This window comes from Ambystoma mexicanum, chromosome 13 (genome assembly GCF_040938575.1).
Source record: "Ambystoma mexicanum isolate Mex_15411 chromosome 13, UKY_AmexF1_1, whole genome shotgun sequence".
In the NCBI taxonomy this organism is placed as follows: domain Eukaryota; kingdom Metazoa; phylum Chordata; class Amphibia; order Caudata; family Ambystomatidae; genus Ambystoma; species Ambystoma mexicanum.
In genome coordinates this window covers 733,230,898-733,256,350 of record NC_090938.1, presented here as the reverse complement: position 1 = coordinate 733,256,350, position 25,453 = coordinate 733,230,898, and the positions used below count along the sequence as shown (strand labels likewise).

The 25,453-nt window shown below is 48.6% G+C and overlaps 1 long non-coding RNA gene across 1 annotated transcript; it reads left to right on the top strand.

Moving 5' to 3' along the window:
• Nucleotides 1-1,512: 1,512 nt before the first annotated feature.
• On the top strand, nt 1,513-25,453 carry LOC138521839 (uncharacterized). The gene is made up of 3 exons (XR_011283139.1): nt 1,513-1,703; nt 20,883-20,987; nt 24,713-25,453. It is a non-coding gene; the product is annotated as an uncharacterized lncRNA (long non-coding RNA).

Below are 25,453 nucleotides of genomic sequence, written 5' to 3'. Positions count from 1 at the left end.
ATGAGGCCCCATGTCTCGTTCTTTTCGCCACCATACGGGGCTGGGGGAGAGGGAGATGAGGGGGTCACTGATGTGCAGATATAGCTGTAAGAATCTGTAATCAGCTTCCCTTTGCGTAAATGCTTGTCAACCTTATGCTTTCCCAGGTGGAAGTGTACTATAAATCATTGGTACCCCGTACCACTAGTTCATTTTTTTTAATAGCGTTCCTTTAGTTCAGAGGCACAGAAAACTCAAGTACATATAGAATCCGCTGTGCTTAGATGATCAAGTGGTGCCTATTTAGCACGGCCAGGCTCAGACCTTCAGAGCACCTGTGGCTCAGCAGCCCGCACCTTAATGACGACGCCAAAGCCTTCCATTTGTCCTGAGCAGCACAGTCTTTCTTATGCAGGATGGGCCATTTCCGGCTGAAAGACCTTGCACAGCACCCGTCACCTTGACCATCTGGGGCAGCTAAAGGCAGTAACACAATCAATCTCCCTTTGACAGATGTGTGGGTGTCCACCTCTTCTAGCTTGACAGCCATAACAAGAAAGAGGTGTGCTTTCATGTCGATAGTCAAACAGTTCTTGTCATCCGCAATAACAAGGTGGAAGTTGGAAACAAAAGTTCTCCGTACGTGAGTTCATTACACAACTTACTTTATTGCGTAAGTAACTTAAACCGCTGAAAGTATACAGTGCTGTTAAATAGGAGACTTTTCAGACTTTCGTTATTCTGCATTTTGGGATTGTGCCGGGTCGGAAGAAGGAGTCAGACACTTTAAGGACATTTTAAGGGTTCTTTTATTTAAACTGTAAGGAATAGGCCTATCTTTCCCCACCGCTAAAAGGATTACTGTCACGATTGTGCCACTCGAAACACCAACTGGCACCCATTGTGGACTATTTGGGACTCCTTCATCACCATCGTCTTCCCCAGAAAATAGATATTCATATTTTTGTCATTACTTTCCGTTTGCAAAACTTTGCTAGTTCATTATTTAATTTCACAAACTACATATCCCACAATGCACCAAGTGACGGGTCTAATTCCCTGGCTATTCCTATGCAGCAGTAGTAGAACTACAAACCGTATGAGGCTTAGAGATCAGTGCTGCTTTGGCTTTCCCAGGAGGAGGCAGATTACCTTCCGGTGTGCTGCTCCTGGCACAGCACAGACTCGTGTGCTTTGATCCTTGGATTTCTGCTGTGTGCTGTTGCTGGTGCCTCAGACTGTGTTCGCGCTAAGCAAGGGGTGGGAGGGCAACCATCTTGTTGAAACCGCCCGCACACATTTTCAGCCATGCCTGTCGAAAACCTTCACACTCCTAGAAAAGGGAGAGGGCGACACAGCCATTCCGATATATGCTTTCGTTGCCTGAATTTTTTTTAATATTTCTTATCCACGTTTTTATTAATTCACATATCGCTGTTCTGCGAAGGTGACAAGAAGGTGTACCTTGTCTAAAGAGTGTTAGAAACGTCGCATAGCAAAAATAAAAGAAACAGAAGAGGGGGCGTAGAAGGCGGACTGCGCAGACTCCAAGCGCGTGCTCGCGTTACGAAACAGGAAGATGCTATAAAAATAAGCAGTGCCCTGTGTAAGTAACCAGGATACAGGGCGCGGCACCGACCGTGCGGAGGAGGATACGGAGACCGGCTTATCCAGAAGAGACCGGGCCAGGGCAACCGGCAGCATGGTCTGACTGATCATCGGCGGTAAGGGATACATGCAGGAGCGCGGGCTAGAGGCGGCTCGGTGGGTGCATGCGCCTCCTACCGAGATCTTCGTGTTTCATCCCAGTAAGACACAATGCGCCTCTCTGTGCCGGGAGGTAGCTCATTGGGATAATGTGCCTGCCGCAGAAATCTCTCTAGGCGGTTAATGGTGTATAGCACTAGATAACTCAGTCGGTTAGTGTGCCTACTGTGGGGTGCGTCGTGTATCTTGCAGATTATAGGTTGCGATCCGAGAGGGGGCCAACTACGCCTTTTATCTTTTTGAAGAGGCCAAAGGGCCCAGATTGCTATTGTAACGCTTATTCCAGTATCACAGCATTGTGTCGTATGGTCATAAAGCATCACCTTGGTGGTAGGAGGCATTCTGTCACCTTTAAAAAAGGCAGCATGGGGTGTATAAGGCGCAAACCCAACTTGGTAGCACCTTTGCCCCCCCCCCCCTCATTGACTCCATCCGCCCTCTTCCCAATACAAAGTTTATACATGGGTCCTGCTTTCCCTCCACCCCACCCATAGGACGGTTGTAAATCCTCGTTATCAAGCCTGAAGGAAAAGCAGAGAAAGTGCATCTTAATGCCTCATTAGTGTAGTCATTGTCCCCCACCGCATGCAGCTTCATACACCCGCCCACCGTTCCAGTCACATCCCAAGGGACATGCCCAGGACTGCTGGCACCCGCCCATTACCTGCACACACAGCTCTGCCTGCAGCAATGTCATGTTAATACAGATTAACTACAGAAGGCAATTGCTGATCACTCTGCAGAGTTGGGGCGGGTATGGGGGGGAGGAGCTCAACAGTGGTCGTTGTGTCCCAACAGGCTGCTGAAATAATCAAAAACAAACGAGTGCCTGCAAGGTGGCTCAGACAACATGTGATGCTAGAGAAAGCATTCTAAGCAGGGCCCAGGTTAGAATCCCCAGTAGGGGGAAGCAAACCAAATGAGTGCCCTCTCCTTGCTGTCCAGGAACAGTGCTCTCAGTGACAAATAGTAAGGGCACGACGGCAGACTGTCCTCAAAAGCTGAAGAACGTCGTACCCACCCACTTCGAATGCTGGCTATACATGCGCAACAGGGGTAGTAGATAAGGAATGGTTAGGGGAGCCCTGGAGGGATACATTCGGCTAGAGGAGGGTCGTCGGGTCCTTCCTGAAGCGTAGAAAGGGGGTGGGGGGCACAGTCTTTCTTATCTGTGTGGGTAACTTCTTCCCTATAGATAGTACATAACAGGGAAATACATGTTTCCTGTCGACCTGCGCCCCCCCCCCCCCCCCCCCCCCGCCTTTGGAATTTCTTTCCTGCCTGGCAATGTTGTGACTTCTTATGGTAGGGACGTTCTCGGCCAGGTAAAGTGGTGTTTTGGTTGGGACTGCTTTGTAGGTGGCACAGGCTGCTTGGGGCATGGTATGCGATGGAAGGGCTGTCCAGTGCAGCTCTTTGAAGGTGGGTTGTTGTGGGCGATTGTTATTAATGTGTGCTGGATGGCTTCCAGAGGGGCCAAGGTGGCATCTGGGTCTCCTCTCCAGTCAGTAGGGCGTTGTCACCATCCAGGTGGGTGAGGACCAGGACATGGCCAACTGTTCTGAAACTTAGGGCAGAGATTAAAAGTTTGCCTTTGCAGAGGAGCTGGTACGAGTCTGTTTGGGTTCTTGGCGTTGTGTGTTTTGAATTAGGGGAGGTCATGGTTACTTGGCGGTTGGAGATGGCCTTTATGATTTCTGTAGTCCCAGAATCATCCTTTACTCAACAGCGAGGTGCCCCTTTGATTTCTAAGGTAACATTTTACAAGGATCCCTACATTTCAGTGGTCCCCCTTTATTTACTCCATGAGAGAGGAGTCCTGTGTACCAGTGGCGTTGGTAGGGGGATGCTGAGGGGGCCTGGGCCCCCCTTTGAAAACCTGCACCCGTGACCGGTTCTCTGCTCGTGGTGGTATTTGTGACACTCACCAAGGGAAATACTCCTCTAAAAACTAGCAGTGCTCTTGGTATGCATTCTGGCATGGGAATGAACATGAGCACGAGCCACTTCTCGGGTGTTCCTGCCCGGCTTCTGCACAGCGACCTCCATAGTGTGCAGAGCAACTTGCAGCCCCTCCCATCAGAAGGTAGGGCATGAAACTGCTAATGATGGGCCATTAGTCACTCAATGGTTTCGTGCCTGCATTCTGATGGGAGGGGAGGGGCAGTCGGGTGGGGGTAGTTTGTGTGCCACAAGCCTCCCTGCAGGAGTGCTTGTGACCTCACACATTACCTTTCATAGGCAGCCCACCCCCTTTTTATCTGTGGCCTCCCCTACTTTTGTCCTTGGCCCCCCTCTGTGCCCCTCCTAAACTTGATTCCTGGCAACCCCACTGCTGCTTATAGGTGTCTTTTTAATCTGTAAGAAGAAGTTTCCTTTGAACAGAGAGAAACGTTTTCTTAAGGTTGTGGCACGCTGGCAATTCTCCATCTAGAACGATCTACGCCGTCCACTAGATGGTTGGTTGCACGTGCTGGGAGCTAGCCCAAAGATGTTGGCACCCAGATCCTCCCAAAGACTTTTCCCTATATATTTTCAGACTTCAACCTTAATGAGCTGAGCACGAACAATGACTCCAACGCAAGGCCCATGTAGATGCCGTATCTGGTCACTTCCTGTCGCGGTATCCCTAACTTTGAAAAGGTATTGAATGAACAGTTTTATTCCTTTATTCAGTGAGCCCCAGTACAGTGACCAGGCAGGTGCCCCGGTACAAACTAGGACCGCTCGACAGTGGTAGGATTCTGTGAGCACATAAGCAGTCGTCCCCACCCCCCCACCTTCGATAGGGTCTGACCCGGAAGTGGTTCAATAGCCCCTAATACTCCAACACGCATGCTTCGGGCCTCTGGCCTCCACGGAAAGACTCTTCTTGTTCAGACCCACTTCCTCTGCTGATTGTGAGGAGTCTTAGACTCGGCAGCAGAGTGCCCTGAATTGGTGACGCCGGTTCTGCATGGAATGGTCCGCCCCGGGCCTGGCGAGCTAGGGCTAAAGTCTATGCTTCTGCCACATGGCCTAGAAGTGCTAGGGCCAAAGTCTGCTTCTGCCACCCGGTCTGATAAAGCTGGTATCACTTGCTAACACGGGTACATTGCCAGCTCTGGTAATTATACCCTTCCACAGACCTGAAATGTCTGTAGGCAAGTTCCGCTTGAGCACTGCCAGAAGCATGCTTCTATCTGGTTGGGGCTGACTCAGCCTTTCATCCTTCTGACAGAGATAAAATGGGTTGCACTGAACTAGGCAATAACGCACCAATTATTTAAAAACGCAAGAGGCACTGAGATAAACCCCTTAAATGCTGAGCTCTATGAAATTCTATGCAAATAGGACGAGCAGCCTCAGCACCTAAGGGAGGTAAAGTTGGTAGCAGAGAGGACACTGTTGGGTGATTATGTGGCGCTTCCACAGCCATGGAGCAGCTTCAAAGCGCTGAGGGTAGAGATGAGCATGGTAGGCGAAGGCGTGAAGAAGTAAACGGGAGAGTGCGAGGTGGCCTCATAATGTTACTGTGTTGCTTATTTACCACTTGTATCATCTGGAGCTACATCAAAGCCACGGGAGATAGAGGGGAATTGTGAGGTGGGGTGGGGTGGGGTGGGGGGGGGGGGGGGGTGGAGTAGGAGAAAGCAGAAGGGTGAAGGAGGAAATGCGCGAATAAGAAAAACCCACCATGTACCCCATCTGCCCCAAATGTATAGTGCTGGGAGTTCATGGGTAAAGGTGAGCCAAAGGACCGGTCCAGACAGGAGCCAAGCCAGGAAAATGGCGCCGTGACCATGGAATTTTGTGGGCTATGCTCACAAATAATTGAACAAACCTGAGCTAGCACTATGCGATGGCACTGCAGGCTGTGTTCAAATCCCAGGTCCACTACAAGTTGTGAGATTATGCCTGCGCAAATTTATTCTCACCGTTTTATCAGTGATTTAGTTTCCATCTTATGAAGAAACGAATGGTTTGGCAACTTCTTGCCGGTCTCCTAATCCTTAACTCCCCTGGAAGGCCGGGGGAGTTATGAAGTGTCTTGGGGCGGGGAACACTGGTGGCATAGCTGCCAAGTTGCCCTGTTATGCGTGGCACCTCAATCCAGTCCTGGTTTTACCCATTGTGTGGTGCGACTTAAAGGCCCATAATTATAATGGAGGTGGGGGGCCCAACTCTTGGAGCCAGGACTGGATTGAGGCATCACGCATGGCATAGAGCAGCTTTGCACCTACGGGATAGGGCTGATGGTGGAAGAGCAGGATGGGAAACTGCTGGTCTTTGTTGCAACACCAGTACTCACGCACCATCCGTTCCAGTGTCACATATTGAGTGATGGGGATTGGGGATATGGTCATGATGCTGTGGGGTGTTGGGGCGTGTGAAGCACTGGATGGTGACGTAGGGGGGCTGGGCATCGCGTAGGTTGCAACATGGCATCAGATGGTGGAACACCGCATGGCGCAGCCAGCACACTTACCTGGCAAACTGGACCCAAGTCGCCACTGCTCGACACAGTTCCATGATGGCACCCCTCAACTAGGAAATGGATCAACCAATGAGTTGCAGAGGGGTGGGACAGGAAACAGGAAGTCGGGCAGCAGTGTGCCTGTGGCAGACCCACTGTTCTAGCCTGCCTCAGTCTATTTAAAAAAAAATGTTTACATATTTTTGTATTCTTCGCCCCCCCCCCCCCCAAACTACACTAAACAAAACCAGGGCACTCGCAAGCTTCGCCGGGAGGATAGCTCAGGGCCAATGCGCTCGCCTTGGAAACAAGACGGCACAGAGCAACACAGGTTCGATCCCCGGGGCTGTACTTAGAAACCTCTGGGTATTAACTTTATACGTTTATAATTACCCCTCCAAGCACTGCTTCCCTGCAAAACATATGCATCGTGCTGATATTGTTTGGAGGCACATGGGACAAAGCATGATGGAAGCAATCCAATGGTTGACTGCTTTACAACTTGGGAGAAATTATCAGAGCGCGAGGAGCGTAAACCAGTTGGCAGAATAGTGTTTACAGACAGGTGAGGGTGGCGGGAGCCGAGGGCGAGCCATGGGGTGAGTAAATGGGAGCCCAGAACCAGTCAAGGTGATGGGATGGCCTCTGTAGTCGCAACAATAGAACACAGTACAATTCACTATTCTAATCGTAGAAAACGTGGGGACAATTTTCTTAACTTTTGGAACCCTGTAGGTTTGAGCTACGTGAAGAACACTTGCGTCTAATGCAAGCGGCCCCCAGATCCAGGAGCCGCCCCCACATACCTTGGTGCAGAGCTCTGCAGCATTATGGGTGCCCATTGTCACCAAAGCCAAGGTCGAGGGAGAGTGGCACACCTCACCCCCATACTGGGGTGGAGGGTGGTGGTGAAAAGGAATAGCACTAGAATGTGGACTCCAGGCCAAGTGTATCCACGGCCGTGCCTGGAAAGAACAAGTGTATAAAAAAACTAGGAGCCCGGGATAAGCAAACTTATTTAGGTGAAAGGCAGGACAGGAAACATTGCTTATACAACCTGTTATCAACGCAACTAAGTACACACATCACTCAATGGGAGGTGAAAGGATTCAATTCACATCCATAAACATATTGGTAAAATAAATGTATTTACTAAAATATACCATAAGGATTATAAAATCTCATAATGTATCAAAAAATAGAATAAAGGATAAACCACAATAAGATGCAATGCACCTAATAATTCCTAATAGCATTCACCACACATAGTGCAACAGACCCAGAACTACTCGCATCACCAACTACTCATCCATACTGCACTCATGCACACCTAAAATACAATGGTTGCCAAAGAAATACGTAAACATTTTAACACCATTCACAAAATCTAGCCAGTGACAAACAGCACTGTACTGCTAAATATAAAGTTTCCCAAAACTAGAAAACTTGTCACATTAATCAGGACAAAAATCAAAAGACCGACCTGTTTCTTTCCATCTTCATTATTAAACTATTTATGTGGAAATTCATCAGGGATAAAGAAGGTTTGAAGTCTTCGGAGCAGAATGGCACTGGATTGTTGTAATACACTGTGTACAACTGCCTTAGCCTAACACACTGCTGCAGGACGAATACTGGTCAGTAGGATGGTATGGATAATCGAAAGCAATATACCATACACAAGCAGTATCGGGTATCAAATACTGACAATGGAAGTGCACCTTGTCTTAACAACATAAGCAAAACGCTTGTCTGCATTTGGGCATAGCCGTGCTGAGTCAAGCAGAGTTGAGAGAAATCAAATGCGCGGTGATGATTGCTGGGAATGTGCTTCCTCGCCGGCGTTAATTGGTTCCTGGAGAAAATCGCAGGGCCAGTGTCTGTAGCCAGAGCGAAGGGTTCCTCTAAGAAATTGTGGAAATGGTGGTGGTGAGTCATCGGGTGGGATGGGGGCTTTCATCCGTTTGGGATACTAGTTTCCCCTGGTTTCCTGGCCTTTAAAATGCTTCAATTTGTGAAAATATATTCAGTCGTGCCCGGTCCCTCTGCACCACTCTAATACATCCCACTCTAATTTCAGTAAATGAAGCACTGGAATATTGTGTAATGAAAAAAAGGTTCCTCATTTAGGCACGAGGAGTACAACTCTGTAAATGGCCAACGGAACTTGCCACCGAATGGGTACTCTGGGATCCAGTTTATGCACAGAAGAGTGAGGGTGCCAATGCCGGGCTCATCTTGCAACTGGTTACAGGCGTCCTTTTGTTTTGTTTTTCTTGCGCCAGTTTGTATTTTTTTTTTAGTTATCCAGCATAACCTCTACAGGGTTCGAAATTAAGATTCAATGAGCAGGAGCTAAAATCGGCTCCTGGGTGTCTGGCATCACCCAGTAGGCAGGAGCTACCGCAGGGCAACCAGGAGCGTGTACATAGGGCAGTGCCGATCTCACTTCTACAGGAGAAGCAAACATGCACTTTCTGCTCATCATGCGATCCATTGTGTTTAAAGGAGTACTAGCTGTGTCCATGACTCCTTATTAACCTTCTCAAATACTCAGTTAATGTCACGTATGTATGTTTATAAGGCAGCAGCTGCGCTGGGGAGTCAGAAATTGCTGTTGGTTTCAAGCTAACCAGGTTCTCCTAGGCTAGAAGGAGCGAAGTGGCTCCCAGCAGTTCCGAACCCTGCTGTTTCCCCCACCCCCCATGTGTACGTGTGCTGGACATCAAGAGCCCAATGTGTAAAGCCCATGTGCTGCACCAGTACCCAGAAGAAACCATTTGTAACTGAAGTCTTCACCAAAATAGACTGCCCTTCATTTTATATATCAGAAAGGTTATTCTAACTTGATTTCCAAAAGGAACCTTAAATTATCCAACTATAGTACATGCATCCTTCAGTTTCATAAGTGAAATGTATAGATGCTTTCCATACAGTCACATAATACATTAAATTGTCATGCAGACCGTATTTTACTCCCTAAAATCAAAAAAATGAGTAACAGGTGTGCATATGTCTGACCCACTTGTGACGCCGGCACTGCTCAGGTGATGTGTTCCGACCAATGACATGAGCGGCACCGTCTGGGGCCCCTCCCCTTTAGTACTGCCTGATGTGACTGGAGACAGCCGCTAAGCTGCAAGTCTTGCACGGTGCCAGATTAGCAGCATAATAGTCTCTGAGCTCCTAGGCTTGTCTTGACATTGGCTTATTGTGTATCTGCCAGGGGGCATCGGGCTTTGGTTTGCAGAAGAAAATGTCTAAAGAGATGATTAAAATGCCCCATTTGTAGCAACTGCCAGCTACAAAGAATGGATGACGGAACATTTTGTTTTCATATTCGAATACATCTTTTCAAGCCTAAAATGTTAGTTTGGCATGAGAGCTACGTTTTTAATCACAAAAAAAATTGCTTTGCGCTACCCCCACATTTGCATAATAGGCACTCCTGTCCCCAATCAGACGCCACTATCCCCCGCTGCAACATACAGCCCCATCTTCCCTCTCAATGAGTCCTTGGCCATCTTGTTCACTTTTTGCAAACCCTGTGACTCTCCTGGAGACCGTGCCTGCCTAAAGTCTTGCAATCCTCCTCGGCCCCTCTCATCCAGAACAACCTCAGTTTCCTAGTGAGCAGGTCCCTCCTGACAAATATTGTTCCAAAAGGAACAGGCAGTACTTCTCCCTCTCCAACAAAACCCTCCGTTTCTGGTCCATCTCGCATGTGCCATTTCTGGAAAACTCTTGAGAGATCTGTAATTTATGTCATTGCAAGTTTCAACTTATTCCACTATGGCTTCCTTCCCGGGAGAAGACTAGTCTCTTACTAGTAGTGAAGGACAACATCAGGACACTCTAATACGTATGTCCATGTGCCTTAATTCTCCTCTGCCACCTTCGATAGTCGACAATGTGATCCAGCTACACTGCAGAGATTCAAAGTCTCCCCCTCACTTGGATCAAATCCTTCCTTTGAGACCCCACTCCAGCCACGCTCTACTTCCCTTCATTTCTGAGTACTTAGCCTTACCCTTTGGAGTCCCACAAGGCTCCATTCTTTCCCCACCCTTCAATATTTACCTGTGACCACTGGCTGAACTCGTGAGTGCCTACCTACAATCTCCACTTCCTCCCATAGGCTGATGATACACAGCTACTCCTTCCGCTCAGAGATGCCTCGACCACCATCTTCACAGACGGTTTGTTAATATGACGAAAACTGAGATTGTCGCTTTTATTCCTGACCCACAAACCTGGTTGCTAAACTGGCCCTTGCCCCATCCCAGTGTAGAAATTCCAAACTGGTAATCATTATGGACTCTAAGCTACCTTTCGACGCCCTAATCAGTTTGTTCACGAAAAATTGTGTCCTGTCTCAGATCACTTCATTATAATTAACCTCTTCCCAATCCATAATTGTGGGCAATTTCATCTCGACTACTACCACAGCATTTTTAAGGGCTGCACCAAGACCCAAATCTGCAGGCTCCTACTAATTCAAAACGTGGCTTGTTAAATCATTGCCTAATCATTCTGCAGAGCAGCAAATTCAAGGTTACCGCGGGCAATGGCACAAGGCCTAGTTTCAACCTGGAGAAATTCTACAAACACAGAAATAAGACCGGTCGGATCTGCAAACCAGAGTCCTTGTACTGTCTCGCAAGAAAAGGAGACCATCTTCTCAGTCCTGGCGTGCAGTACCTGTAACTCTCCTCCAACAGGCATCCGCCAGCTCTAGACTTCAGGAGCCCATTGCAATCATGGCTATGCACGCCATCAATCTGCCCCTTCTTTCCCACCTTTCGGTCTCATCTCAAGGTCCTCACTGGTGCCAATATCCCCTAGGGTGAGAATTGCGCTTTAAAAATCCCTAAAATACTATTCTCTTCCCATTCTTATCTGGAAACCTCGCCTCCCCTGAGAACATCTCTCCAGACGATCCAAGTGTATGAACTCGCCTTGTTGGCATGCAAAAATATCAAACGCTTGAGACTCGCAAATAATGATTTTGTAACCGAAATGTATGAGGGAGTGGCCAAGTATACTGTCTCACAAACATTCAGAGCAGTACAAAAGAGTTGTTATTGGTTAGTTGAGAAAGCGTCTGCTAAATGCTGTTTGCTATCGTCCATCACGGCTAGTGGTGCAACTCCGCGAGAGTCAGGAGATGAGCTTGGACCTAGAGGAAAGACCCATAGAGGGTCTGGGACATGGTTACACATTATATGGCCATCAGAGTTTGTGGACTACAACTCCCAATAGCCTCAGCCACCCTGGTGAAGGATCTTGGGAGTTGAATCTAGAAAAACACCCACCCTTCAGTGCAAACACATTCCTCCAAGGAGGAGCTGACCATCCTGGTCGTGGAGGTGGAGAGCATGACAAGTTGTGTGGGAAGACTTCCTCCCATAAGGCGCCTGTCTGTGGGGGCAGGGGAGTGGGGGGGGCAAAGGGTTTATCTCACCCCAAATCCAGGACCTGATGGATGCTGTGTGTGTGTGTGATGAACCACATAGTTGAGTGTGGGGTCAGAACCGGATGGAGTGCAAGATGGACTCTATGTTGTGCCCACCATGGAAGGGTTCCTGACATGTGTAGTCTGGCCCAGCTATGGGGCTTGATGGGTCTGTTGTAGTGAGTGATGTGGAAGTCTGAATGCGCGCAGCAGTTCTTGGGCCATTGCTGAGGGCCCCTACTGTGTGGATGAACTGTAGTGTCCAGCCCTCATCCCATCGTTGACGAGGCATACCGTGCTTCTCCAGCACGGTGGCAGCAGTGCTGTGCTGTAGAGCTCTGTTAATGGGATGGGTGAGCTAGACTGCTGGAGGAAACGCTGTGAGAAAGCTGACCTGCGGTGGGATGGTGTGCATGCCGGAGGAATATGGACGCCCTCGCACCTGTGACCTGATCTCTGATGGTGATGTTCGCTATTTGTAGGGCATACCTAGCTGCCCTCTTCACCATCCTGACACTGACACTGGCAGAAGGAGCAGTGACAACATTCCGTTAGGAGGCAATACACCACTAGCCCGCACCTCTTGCATCTATAAGGGGAACTTGGAGGCCATCTTGTGAGGGCTGAAGCTTTGCTGGCAATGGCTGATGAGCATTGAAAGGAAGGGGTGGATTCTCTGGACCATGCTCCTTTCAGTATCCAAGATTTGGAGAGCAGTGATCCTGAGATAGCGTTTTACCAGTGAAGACCAGCTGCTTCTGTAATCCATAAACGCCATGCATGCTCAGGGTTCGCAATTTGGCTCCTGTTTCAAGCTTAGCGGAGCTTGGTTAGCTTGACACAATCAGTTGGCAACTGGCGCCGTCCAAACATACATGTGATATTAACTCTGTATATGTGGTAATCTATGGGACATTTAAAGCGGAATGGAATAAACATCATGGACAGAAATGTAGTGTTTGCATCTCATGTGCTAGTTAGATTTGCGATGCACTGTGTACTAGCTCCTGGTTCTACCAACGTGTAACCTGTCTATGAGGTGATGCCCAATACACAGGCGTTGCTTTTAGAGCCTGCTCATCAAATCTCAACTTTGACCCCCCTTCCCCCGCCCCCCCTCCCCCTCTCCTTGGGGCTGATCTGATGCCAAATGTAGGCCACGGCATATTGATCTTCCTTCAGTCACTGCAGCTCTGAATACATAAGTACCCTTGCGAGCGAACGTAGCATTAAGAGTTGACAGCATGACTCAGCACTTTGTGGTATTCACTGTAGACCAGTATCTCCCTGAGGTGAGCAGGTGTAGGCGATTATGTACTGGGATGGACTTATTGCGCTCTGTCCTGACCTAACTGGGCCTAAAACCTGGGTCCTGTCATACACGACCTGCTTGCTCTACCTGTATCGCCGATATACCTGCTTTCCTGTGTACACAGTCACCCCCCCCCCCCTTCTCCTCTGCCTGGTCCCATGTTTGGCATTCTGTATCCTCATACGCCACACCACAAAATGTCTGCCGTCCTGAGTGCCCTGAAGGCTTTCCAGGAGTGTGTGTATATGTATATGTATATATTTATTTTTATACTTTGCACCTGATTAACACCAACTATGGGGGAGGAGGGTAGTGGTAACTTTAGAATGCTTTTCCTTGTTGCGAGTATTCGCACAAGAATTTATATAAATTCCTTCTTTGCAAATTGATCACTGCACCACTTTTTCGCAGAGCTACGGTGTTTATGAAAACACCTTTTGGAGCTTTGCAAATTATCTTTACAGATTCTTAATGTGGTTTGCACCAGATGGGAAATTTGCAGACACTGCGTACAACTGGCCCCTTAATGTGCCTTCTTATCTATTCTACACTTTTTAACAGACAATAAAATGCATTTAGAGAGATATTACTTCCTTGGGCGTGGAGAGATGCTATGATGGGCTTCATGAGTTTCCTGGAGCGCCGCAGGACTGAGGGTAGCCCAATGCGGAGGCATGTGGACCCGTATAGTGGGGCCAAGAGAACTGCAGATACTGAATGATCAGAACTCTGATGTAGGCATCCTTGAGATCAAGGCAGTCCCACACAGTCTTTAGGAGACTGTCCATGAGCATGTGTATGCCTACAGTCTTGTGGTGGTATGTGACGCCTCTGGAGAAATCGTCACTAACTCCCTCGGGAAACTCTTCTAACTTCCTGGGCAAACTCTTCACCCATGTGTCCAGGGAAGGGCAGAAGCTACTGGACTTCGACCATGTGGGTGGCTATCTGCGGGAGGACCACTTTGAGGTAGACCAACCTCGTGGGGTGAAAATCACTCACGAGACGAAGACTTGGCATGCCCCGCTCTTATAGAAGATGATCAGCATCCATTGCTTTCCCACCAACTATGGCACATTGTTAAGTAGAACATCCTGTTAAGAACCATAAACTAATGCCCACTTGTTCTTAAGGGCTTACTTGGCCGAGGAAGATGGCTTGAGTAGTGAGGTTTACAGTCTCTGACAACCACACAGTGCAGGCTAGCCATTCTGGACAGTGACCAATGCCGACAAGTTTAAAACGCCGACCAGCAAGGAAGAGGGAGCCACACCATTCCTGATGCCGTTCGGGAAACCGAACGGCAGGCAAGATCGTGGCAGCATCGGAAGAGCAGGCTTGCAACACCTGAAGTCCGCTGCGTGGAAGCAAAGAGCAGGAGTCGCTCAATAATGAAAGCTGTTTCAGTGTGAGGACCGGGGGTTGAGGGGGATATGGTATATGGCATTTATAACACGCCTATACACATGTATAGGCGCTTACCCGAAGACAAAGGTTACTACTGGGGAAGGTGCGGACCACGCTGAAGCTGCCAGGGGAAACCGGTGAGCCCATACAGGAAAAGCGGGATACCGTGTCACTTCATGGCGTGTACTGCAGGCAGACAGATTGGAAAGCCTGGGAGAACCAGAAAAGGGGAGCTGGGATTAGCGGGCAAGCTTGGCAAGTTGTGAAGAAAGTAAGGGAAAGCCCCAATGCTGGAGTGGAGAAGAATAGAACTGTGAAACTGTTAAAAATATTGGCAAAGTCCTGTCAGGAGAGTATACCAGGCACCTTGACTGCAAGTATGGGACCCGCACCCAAATCCTGGAACCAAGCAAGTATATCGGGCCCCTTGCTCATGAATTTAGAGATGTACTTTAGAACTCTATTGATCAAAGCAAACAAGTAAGAGCAGAAAGCAAATCTCGTGAATGTGCTTAATCCCTGGGAAGGGACTCCTGTCCCTCAGAAGGAAGAGATTGTAAGGAGAAGATACTCTCTCTTGGCACTATGATCTATTTCCTTTTTAGTTGAAAAGCCAAGAGGGGAGCACTTTCTTGGCAATTTTGACACTATAAACTAAGACGCTTAGGGGAAAGGAACCCCCTTCTCATCACTGTGAAACTTTGGTTGTTTATTTCTTTGGCACTGTTTTTTTGCACTTTGAGTTGACCTTGTGAAGTACAGCTTCAGGTTGCAGCTAGAGGACATTAACCCCTTTTGTGCTGGGTTTAGCATGTGCGGGTCAGTTTAGGGTTTTGGACACAGTACAAAAGACTTTTACTGTGGACATCTTGACAGAGATCATAGTTTTGTTGAGGCAGGGAAATCCCCCTCATGGAGATGGGTAAAGATGGGGTTTTCTCCAACCCATTTCTTTGAATAAGTTTATAACCATCCACAGTATGTCTCTGTGTCTGAATCTTACTTGTGATGCCTCACATACAACATGCAGTTGTTGAACACCCTCAGATTTATGCCTGGCCATATGTTCCCTTTTTGGTGCTCGAGAAACGAGTTGCTCAGGAATCGCGTGGGATTTCGGAGAGCCTGAACCACTTACCTTTTGCAGATGGAGCTTAAACTTCCCTGACCTTCGATTATCTCTCTTCTGCTGAAAAATAAATGCACTGGCTTAAGGGGTCAAACCAGAGTGGGGTTGGGCATCAATATTAGGTGAAGACTTGACAATAACACACAATCATTGTCTGATACTAGACACCAATAATTAATAACTGCGCTGTCCACCCCTTGGTATGGCTTCCTTGGAATCTGACAGGTATTGTGTGTACAGCTAGCTGAGCAGCCTTGCTTAGCCAGTACCACCAAAAACCATGGGACGGAGAGACTCCATTAGAGAAGGCGTGACCTTTTGTCCAGAACTGTAAGTGCTCACAAACTTTACAGAAGGGTCCCAAACACTATCCCATCGACTTTAGCTTCCAAGTAGCACACTCGCCAAACTTGGCATTCATTTTTTATAAGCGCACCTCTTTGATGTCCAGTCGATATGGCACAGTTAACATTGCCCAAAAGGCAGACCGCCCACAAATTCCAGCTAGAATGGCGGGGTCATCTGGCTCGCTGATGTCCTTCGCTCATTCTGAAAGATCCATAATCTTTGCCAAATGGCCGAGAAGCTCCAACAATTTATCCTGACGACCTCCAAGAGCAGTCCATGCCTTTTGTAGGACTTCACAGAATGTTTGTGGTATATCTGGGGCAGATGCCGCTTTGCCCTCCTGCGGGTCTGGTGCGCGCGACCTTGGGCCTTACCATGTCTATTTAATTTATCAGCCTGGAGGCTATGCAATTGGTCTCTTTAGGCAACCAGATACACTGTGATGTCCTTGGGTGGTGTTTAGCATTGGGGTTGAGCATAGCCCATCTTGGAGAGCGAGATTGATGTGCCAGGGAACTGTAGTGTCAATTCTCCTGCTCTTGTGATCTCGCCAATCCTCTTGTGAGCCACGTTTCATCCGCATTATCCAAAGTGGAGTACAGATCCTCTCCTCGTGCATCGATTGTCCTGCCAAAGGGAGTGGGGTGCACCTGTATTTCCCCCTCCCCCCCCCCCCCCCCCCCCACAGCTGAGGGCCTGAGGCTGGGCAGTGTATGTTTCCGTATGAGCGTCGCTTTGAGCGTCTCCAAGGCTGATGCATTCTCAGGGAGGAGGTCCTCTCGGGTAGGTTACTGCCCCCTACAATTACCTTGATGCTGTTGTCTGGCAGCACGGACCTCTTGCTCAGGGTCTCTTTGGGAGTAGGCTTCCTTAGTAAGTGCTGGGTGGGAAATTGGATTTTAATCCTACTTTGTTTGAGCTGAACTGGTTAATACACTGCAGCACGGCGGAACACGCAGTTCTGCCCACGGACATGTCCACGACCCTCTTCAAACTCTGGGCCAGTGTGCTATCCCCATCAGCATCTGGAGCATGGCCATAGTCCTGACCCTCCAAATGGTGGGAGTAGACTGTAAGCCTGCTCCCATCCTCGTCCAGCTCTTCTTACTCTACATAGGACCAAGGTCTAGCTGAAGAGCTGGTGGTGGTTTGCCTGTAAGACCGTTTCAAGGAGCTGCAGAGGAAGGCATAGGCTGCAGTAGCTTTAAATCCAATAATATGAAAAGTCTGTTGCGTGCTGTGTAAGACACGGACCTTCGCTACACCCGGAGCGAGTGAGGGTGCCATGTGGGAAGCGCTGTTGCGCACTGTACAAAAGGCGTCCACATCTCGCTTTCTGTAGTAACTTCAGTTAAATCCCCAAATTTGCAAACACTGGAGAGCCCTTCTACAGAGAACTTGCACTGCCAAATAACCTGTTCCATGGGATGGTTCCCACACGAAAGGGTTAATGAACACATTTCCTTGCAAGTTTTTTATAAAACGAACACAAAACGGATGTCTCTAGTAAATAAAACCATATCCAGCGTGACATTAATCTACAATCGCATCGGAAAAATGGAGCTGTAATGAGTGGGTACTTATCGGCTGAAAGATCAGCAAAGTAAGAGGAGGTGGGGACAAGACGTGGGTCATAGAGGGGCATGTCACATGACTGGGCTATGCTTGCTGACCGACTACGTTTCAAACTAAACTAACACATAGACCGGATGTGACTGGGACATGGAGTTCACTGTTGAATTGTGCTTTGCTACTGAAAGATTGAAGTAGCAAGTGTAGGCATACACTTCTGCACCTGTGGTTTCAGAAGCTTCATTGAAGATGGCCATGTATTCATTCAATGGTTGTAGATTGTCGCTAAAATGGCGCCCATCTTCACGCTTTCCTTTATAATGGGGCATCCTGAGCTGCTAAAATATTAATCCATGGTTTTTCAATAAACATATTATTATGCTATTTATTGAGCACATACCTACCTCCAAGAAGCAGCGCAGTGCTATGAAACAATACAGATGCATAACGGAGCGCTTTTCGGAGGTAACGAGAACCGATAGACAGCGAGGGTAGGATACAGAGGGTGGCAGGGAGGAGAGGGGCGGATGGCAAAACTAGTCGGGTGGCATGGGGGGGTGGGGGGGTGACGTGATGGCCTAGGTGTTGAGAAGGAGAGACTCCTTGAAGAGGTGGGTTTTGAATACCTTTTCTGATGTCTTGCAGAGAAGGCTTGTTTTCTGGTCCTTTGCTTTTTGCAGCGGCAGATTTCAAGTCTGCACATATCCTGGCTTCTGGTGGTGCACTGTCCGTCGGAGCTGAGTTTCTCCACGAGGTGGCTGGGTGACTGCCTTAGATGATGCAGCAAGACTTGAAGGTGATTTGTGGGAGCCAGTGAAGGTCGATGGTGCCGTGGTTATGTGGTCGTATCTGCGTAGACCCTTGATGGGGCGTGCAACTGCATGTAGGATACTTCTCAGGGGCACAAGGGAGGATGACGATGGAGAATGACTGGAAGCCTTTGAGGCGTTCATTGCCCCCATCCAGAGGGCATAGAACCAGTGCTTGAATGCTGGATCTTAAGCTGTCTGGAGCGAGGAAGGGCTGATACTACTTGTTATGTGTATCTTGGAGGGGTGTTTGTCAATGTGGAACCTGAGGGACTTGGCGCTGGAGGGGAGCTCTGGTGTGAAGCCCTCGGAATTAATGGTTGATCGCCAGGTCTGTATGTCTGGGTGTTCGGTGTTGTTGCTGAGGAGTAGGAATTCCGTCTTTAAGGGGTTGAGCCTCAAGTATGCACTGGACATCAAAGACTGGATCAACGAGGGGAACGTTTTGAGCCTGTGGTCGTTCTTGATGGAGTTGATCTTGAAGTATAGCTGTGTTTCTGTGTATTGGTGGATGTGGCTGTTGTGTGTCTGAGGCTGCCAGTGGCTCCATGTATAGATTGAAGATCACTGGGGATAGGATGGAACCCTGCAGGGCTTCATGTCTCCAATGATTGCTTTGCCCCCCACTAGCTTGGACAGCCTTGATTGCTTTTGTCGCTGCCTCCGATATAACTTGTGTTATCCTAAGCCACCCCCTCGAGCATCTAGGGCTATGAGGTCTTGTCTCATGAGAAAAATCCCAAATGTTGGTTCCCTCTGAGTCTGCATAGCCCACCCTCATTCAAGGATAATGTAGAGAACTTCCCAAGCCCCCTTTGTACTGTTCTTGCTGGGATTGTTTAAGACCCTTAGTCTCGGGAGGATGGCTCAGGGGCAACCTGCTCGCCTTGGAAGCAAGAACGACGTGGAGCAACACAAGTTTGATCCCCGGGTCCGTGCTTAGAAACCTCTGGGTATTAAGCTCATTGTAAATAACCAAGGGTCCCTGGAAGCCAGGCCAATTTACAGTGCTCAGCATCATTGTTTTCTCTGGTGCTTTGACCAAGCCACCATTTGAACAGTCTTCCCTTATGGCCCATGCTCCTCCTTTTGACCTTGTACCTTAGTTTATATGTGAACCTTCCTTATCAGCCAAAACTAGTTCATTGGAGTACTGCTAAAGCGAAATGGCATATGTGGAGAGACAGTTTGTAGGGGTTTGGTTATTTACCCACCCATTGGCTACCCATGGCAATCCTGATGGCCATTCCAACTCACTTCTGCCCCTCCCTGCCTAGAGCACATCCTCCTGGTATATCTGAGCTCGCTTAATTCAAGTCTTACCATCAATTAACGCTTGAAGTAGCTGACAGATTGCCCACATTTGCCACATACCGCCCAGGTGGATTTGTATACTATCCACAGGCCATTGTTTTATTATCGAACACTGTCTATAATAGCATTATAGACCCACAACTCTGCCCATACAGAGCGTTATGATTCCTCACCAAGTCTTCAGTGCCCACATCGCCAAGTGCAAACCTCACTGATCTTTAAATGTTACCACCCCAGATTCCGATTACTTTGGTCCCTCAATCCAAGCCTCAGTTGGTGAGGCGCACCTCCTGCAACCATCCACTATGTCACTCCTGCTTTCTGCTCCCAGCGAACTCTGATAGCATCCTTCTCAGGCTCCCATCACCCGCTGGCCTCCCTACCGAACTCACTTTCCCGAACTTCTGGACGTTCCCTGCTCGTTAAACCCAGCCAAGGTCCCCCACCCTCCCCCAAAATAGACTACCAGTAGTCCCTTCCCCATGTCATGGCAGCCATATTTTTTTGTATGTTTTACTTTTAGGAGCTAATGGGAAGCCGCTGTGCCAGTTGGACATAGTCAACCATGGTCTCGCGATACTGCAGTATGACGTGGCTATGGTACAGCATTGCAATGGTAGACCCCTGGTCAGTGAAGATATGGTCGGGCATGGCATGGCCACTGTTAGCAGTGGCCAAGCATGGTCTGGCAGGGTTTGGCCATGGGCAACGATGGTTGGCAATAGGTTGAGAAATAAAATTCAATGCTTTGCTGTAAATTGCTGCGACTGAGGCACGATTCAATGTAAGCAAAGAGGATCTTCATCTGCTTCTGATTAGCCAACCTTCATTTTTACACATCTGGTACCTTATCTCTCATGTGGCTGGGGCTAAAGCGCCACCTAAGCATGCCAAAATGAAATATTTGCTCTGATGGATTTATCAAGTGGTTACATGTTTCTTGTAACACAACTCGTTCCCCCAGCCATTAAACTATTATTCCTTCTTCTTGGGGCTTTGATACTGACCTCCCCAAAAGTACATTCCATACTTTCTGTTGGTAGTGGCATCACTGTTTTTTATTAGTGCTGATTAATACATATTAATCCAGATTTTTTTTCTCCATTAATCTTGATGTGGTGATAGGCTCATTTCATAAAGAGATGTGTATTTCATGGTACCACAAGATATTGTAAGCCGGCTCCGCCCATAGCTTCCAAAGCCTGTATAACCCATGCCACCTGTAGGTTCTAATATTCTGAACATATGCCTCCCAGTGAGCACCAATGATGTGTGCAGATAATGACCCTGCTGGTTGCTGTGGTTATAACTTCTGTCTGTTTCTCTTTCCACAGCGTGCCGCTATGTGGCACGTAAAATTGCCTCGTCCGTCCGCAGCGGCGGCGAGGATCCCGCGGTGGCCTCACCGGCGGTAAAAGGATCCTGTAGTCTAGCCAAAGGTGAGTGCTTCAGCTATCTCAAGGGGGGGCGGGCGGGCATGTGGGCGGCATTGTTTGTTTTCGTTGTTTGCTAAAGCGCTGTACATTTGAAAGCATTTGCCACTGGTACAGTAAAGACAGTAGCCGTCCATGCTCTTTTTACAGACCAATACATGTGCATATATTTGACAAAGGTAACGGTGTCTATCATATTTTACACACAGCTCTTTCAGGCTGCCTTTGTCTACCTCCTCCCTCATACCTGACTGCCTTACTGCTGGTCAGGCATGGAGTTCTGCCTTAATGCCAGAAAGACCTAGATCCTTCTCATTGGGACGCCTTCCCTTTGCTCCGGCCCCCCTCCCACTCTCTGGCCGGACTCCCTGCGTCCTCTCCTCTCACCCACCTTTGCGGCAATGAACTTTGGGATCATTTTGACTTGACCTCTTTCCACACATGGACCTTGCCAAGTTGCACCTCCTCAGGGGCATTCTACCTTTCCCCACCTTCCCCCCCCCCCAGAAGCTCAATGTCTCCAGAGCCCTGGTTCTCTCTAGGCTTGATACTGTAACAGCCTCTTCCTCAGCCTGCCTCCGCCGCCCCCTTTTAACTAATCCAGAACAGGACTGCAAGACTTATCCTTGGCCATCTCTCCAGCCCTACAATCTCTCCTCTGGCTCCCTGTGACCACCAGGATCAAATTCTAGACCCATTGCATCATCCACAAGGCTGTCTGGGGCCTGGGACCTCTTTACATCCAGCTTTCCCACCCTAAATGCCTCCCGGCCAGTGTCTTTCGGTCTTCCGGCTCCAACTCTCTGCAGGTCAAAAGTTTCTCCAAGCGGAGAGTAGGGGAGATCCCTTTCCTCAGCTGGCTCCTCGTCTGCAATGCCACCCCCCCCCTTCTCCCCCCTCAGACTTGAGCCGATCTTCTTAAGTTTCAGAAACTGACTTCCTTGCCTCCCTGCTAACTCTGCTGCGACTGGGGCCTGGTCCCTTCTGAGTCATACAGGGACCAGACCACCCCTTGCCAGTACCCTAAGCTCCTTTACCAGCACTTGCCCTCTGGTTCCCTTCCCTGAACTAACCCAGCTTGGTCCTTGTCCACAGCACTCATCCACCCTGGGGGGGGGGGCAACCCCACCCCAGCACTTCTCCTTCTACCCCCCCCTCCTACTCCCCCTGCACTTACCACCGTGTCATGCACTTGCATGGTAGGATTGTCACAAGGCCAATATAACCGTTTGTTTTGATTCCCTTGTCCCCCCCCCACCCCTCCACCCATCTTGTCTTGTGGAACCTGAAAATCCCTGTGTATAGGCGCCATACAAAAAGTTTCTATAGATGCATGGTTTTCAGGACGAATAAAATGTTTTTAGAGTAGGGTAAAAGCAGGGTTCGGGGTGTAGATGCAGGCTTCAGAGGGGCTACGTGCAAGCTCTCGGGACCCTTGATGGATGGGGGGAATTCTGCAAAAAGGTGCTTGGATTAGATACTGTTCCCTTTAGAAAGGGACCGCTTTCTTCTAGGGAGGTTCAACTGTGACTTGGCAAATGGTGAAAGTGTGCTCATAATATTTCCAAGAAACTAGGGTGTTCCAAGCCAAGTTGTGATGCGGTGGGAGGCTTCAAGTAATGTCACTATTACAAAACGCACCCTCTCTAAGTACAGTCAACTTCTATGTTCAGCCATTCAAATGTTGCCCTGGGCATTTAGTGGCTAAGTGGGCACCAACGCATATGTGACGTTGCTAATCCTTGGCATACGTGATTGTACTAGTGCGGCTAGGGATGGAGGGTAACCTAAACACTGTGCTTTTCATGTCAGGTGAACGTTTAAGACGTTGGTCACCAGGGTGATCGGAATGCCCATCGTTATATGGGTCTTCCTATCTCTTTGGTGGGGAATTCTGATGTAGTTCTGTTCGGGATTCAGTGGCCTTTTTTGGATATTCGGCTGCACCTGCAGGCTCCTGGTTAAGTGCCGAAGTCACGTAACAAGACTTTTCAGCCAGAAGTGCCCTTGCCGACTATCCAACCCCTAGGTGGATGGATCAGAATGAAGACTGGATAAGCAGGAGCTAAAATCAGCTCCTTGGTATCCATAATTAACCAGTGACCAGGAGCTACCACTGGGCAACGAGGGGCTAGTACTTCTAACTTTCCACATACAATGCAAAGATATCATTTTGTCCATTATTTATGACCTCTTATGCTCTAAATGTTGCACAGATGTGTTTGAATGTTTATAGATTGTCCCAAGTGCACAGAGGTAAATTCACATAGTTGTTTGTTTGGCATCGGATGGCTTGGGGAGCCAAAAGTAGCTCCTGGCAGCTGTTGGTGTCGAGGTACAGGCTCTTTTATGTCCTACCAGGAGCTGAATGGCTCACAGCTCCCCTCAATTTCGAACCCTGGTGGATGTGTTCATTTATTTATTCCTAGATATTTGGTCCTTCACAGACAGATTTGATACATCCTTACCAATGTGGTGGCAAATTGGTCACATGCTGCCAAAGACTAAGGGGGAACTCTGTGCTGGAGTGGTCAACACTACATGACATCCTTGCCAATGTCGTCTGCCTGAATCTTAACTGAATTGTACAGAATCTCCAAATTACCCTGAATTTAAATTCAGGTGATGCTGACTCGCCCTGAAAATAAACAAAGGCTGCTTGTGGTGTTTGTCAACAGACACCAACAATGTAATGGACTTATTATCCGAATTCTCCTTCTCCTCATTCTGACCCAAGTTTAATTCATGCTAGTGGGCAGAATGGAAAATCATGCCATGCCCAGGAGGACAACCTTTTATGGGGTGCAGAATATTTTCATTTAGTCTATGCATGTTGGACAAAGGTGGTCTCTTGTTGCTTACATAACACGACAGAGTAGAGGTCCAGTTGGAGAGGGGGAGACACTTTGGCAGTCCAGCTGGAGGCCAAGTATGAATGAATCCATCAGTCCAGGAACAGCCAGTCTAAGCAAAGCGGGCCAGCCTCAAACCCTGTCCTTGTTGTAGTATATGATTGGAAGCTGAGGCGAGAGTGTAGGGGTCTGGTGGTGGTGTACAATTTGGTGATGAGAAAGAGGGTGCTGGCAGTCTTTCATTGGGGGAGAGCTCGGTTGGCAGTGGAGAGCAGCTGCCCCGTACCTTGCCCCTGTGACACAATTCCATCATTCTTACAAGGAAGCTCTCCTCTGCTTGGTTGGGGCTGTCTCCCGGGCTCTCCCTGTGCGCTCGCTTAGAAACAATGAGGGATGTACGCCTGTCCATGCCACTGCAAGCAGACCCTCCGGTGCCAGACTCCAGGTTTCCACATATTAAACAATCCTGCTCGCCATGACAACCCCATGGCGGGAGTGTGCAAACATCACAAAATGGTGGCATGAATTGAACAATGGTGGCAAACACATGGGCTAATATTGGTGCAGAATCGATGACGGAGTGCTAGACTAAATGGGTAGCATGGGGTCATGGCTGGGTCGAGACACCTGCGCACTGGATTCAGCTGCCTAAATCTTTAGGCAGGGGTGGTGGGGGCTCAGTAATCCCTATGGGTTGGTGTGAGGTTGGCACATGCCTGAGTTCTGGAGGGATGGACATATTCATTCTGTTTCTCAGCTAAAACTTGAAGCAATTGGTTGTACGGTACTAGGCCCAAACTTTGACAATGAAAAGCCTCAAGAGTATTCGCCTGTATGGTGCCCTCGCCACTCACTTTCTTTTGTTTTTCCCCCTAACAGGCCGTAAGAAAGATGTACAGTACCAACCGGCCTCCTCGAGTTTTGAGTCCTCGGACCCTAAGCCTGGCCCGCCCCCAGAAATGGCAGTCCAGCGCTGCAGTGGTGGATCCTGAGGGTAAAGCTCATGCGCCGGATAGCCACCACTCCCTGCTATCCCAAGTGACAGCATAGACGCAGACAACTGTTCCAAATGGCAAGCACCCACAAGGAGAGTTGGAATACAAGAACGCCCGGCAGCCATTTTGAACTGAGTCTACTTTGCCTTTCTGAGCCACCCCTCCATGCCAACAACAAACCTTTAATGACAGTTGCTAACCTATCAATCCAGTATGCAATATTAATACAAAATCATGTGTTAGTTTTAATTTATACTGCAGCATGTTCAAAGTACCATGTTAAGAAGTGTCATTGAGATTTCCCCAAGGGGTGAGCTTTTGTCATAAGTTTAAAATGGCCACCATGATTACCTGCACTAGTGACGAGCATTGTCATTCTGGTCCTATTTCTGTGTCTTTTGGGCTGCTGGGCTGTGCAATGGCCGCCGAGCGCATGGTATGAGTAGAAACGAGGCCACTCTGCTTCCAGAAACCTCTTCAGTTCTAGTGGCAAGAGAATGAAGGCCTGCTCAGAACTCCCGTCCGGCGGGGAATGAGTGGGTTGGAGATGCGTTACAGCACCCTGCTGTTGAGGACTGAAGATTACATGCTGTATCTGGAGGAATAAAAGTCTGTGGAAACAGTA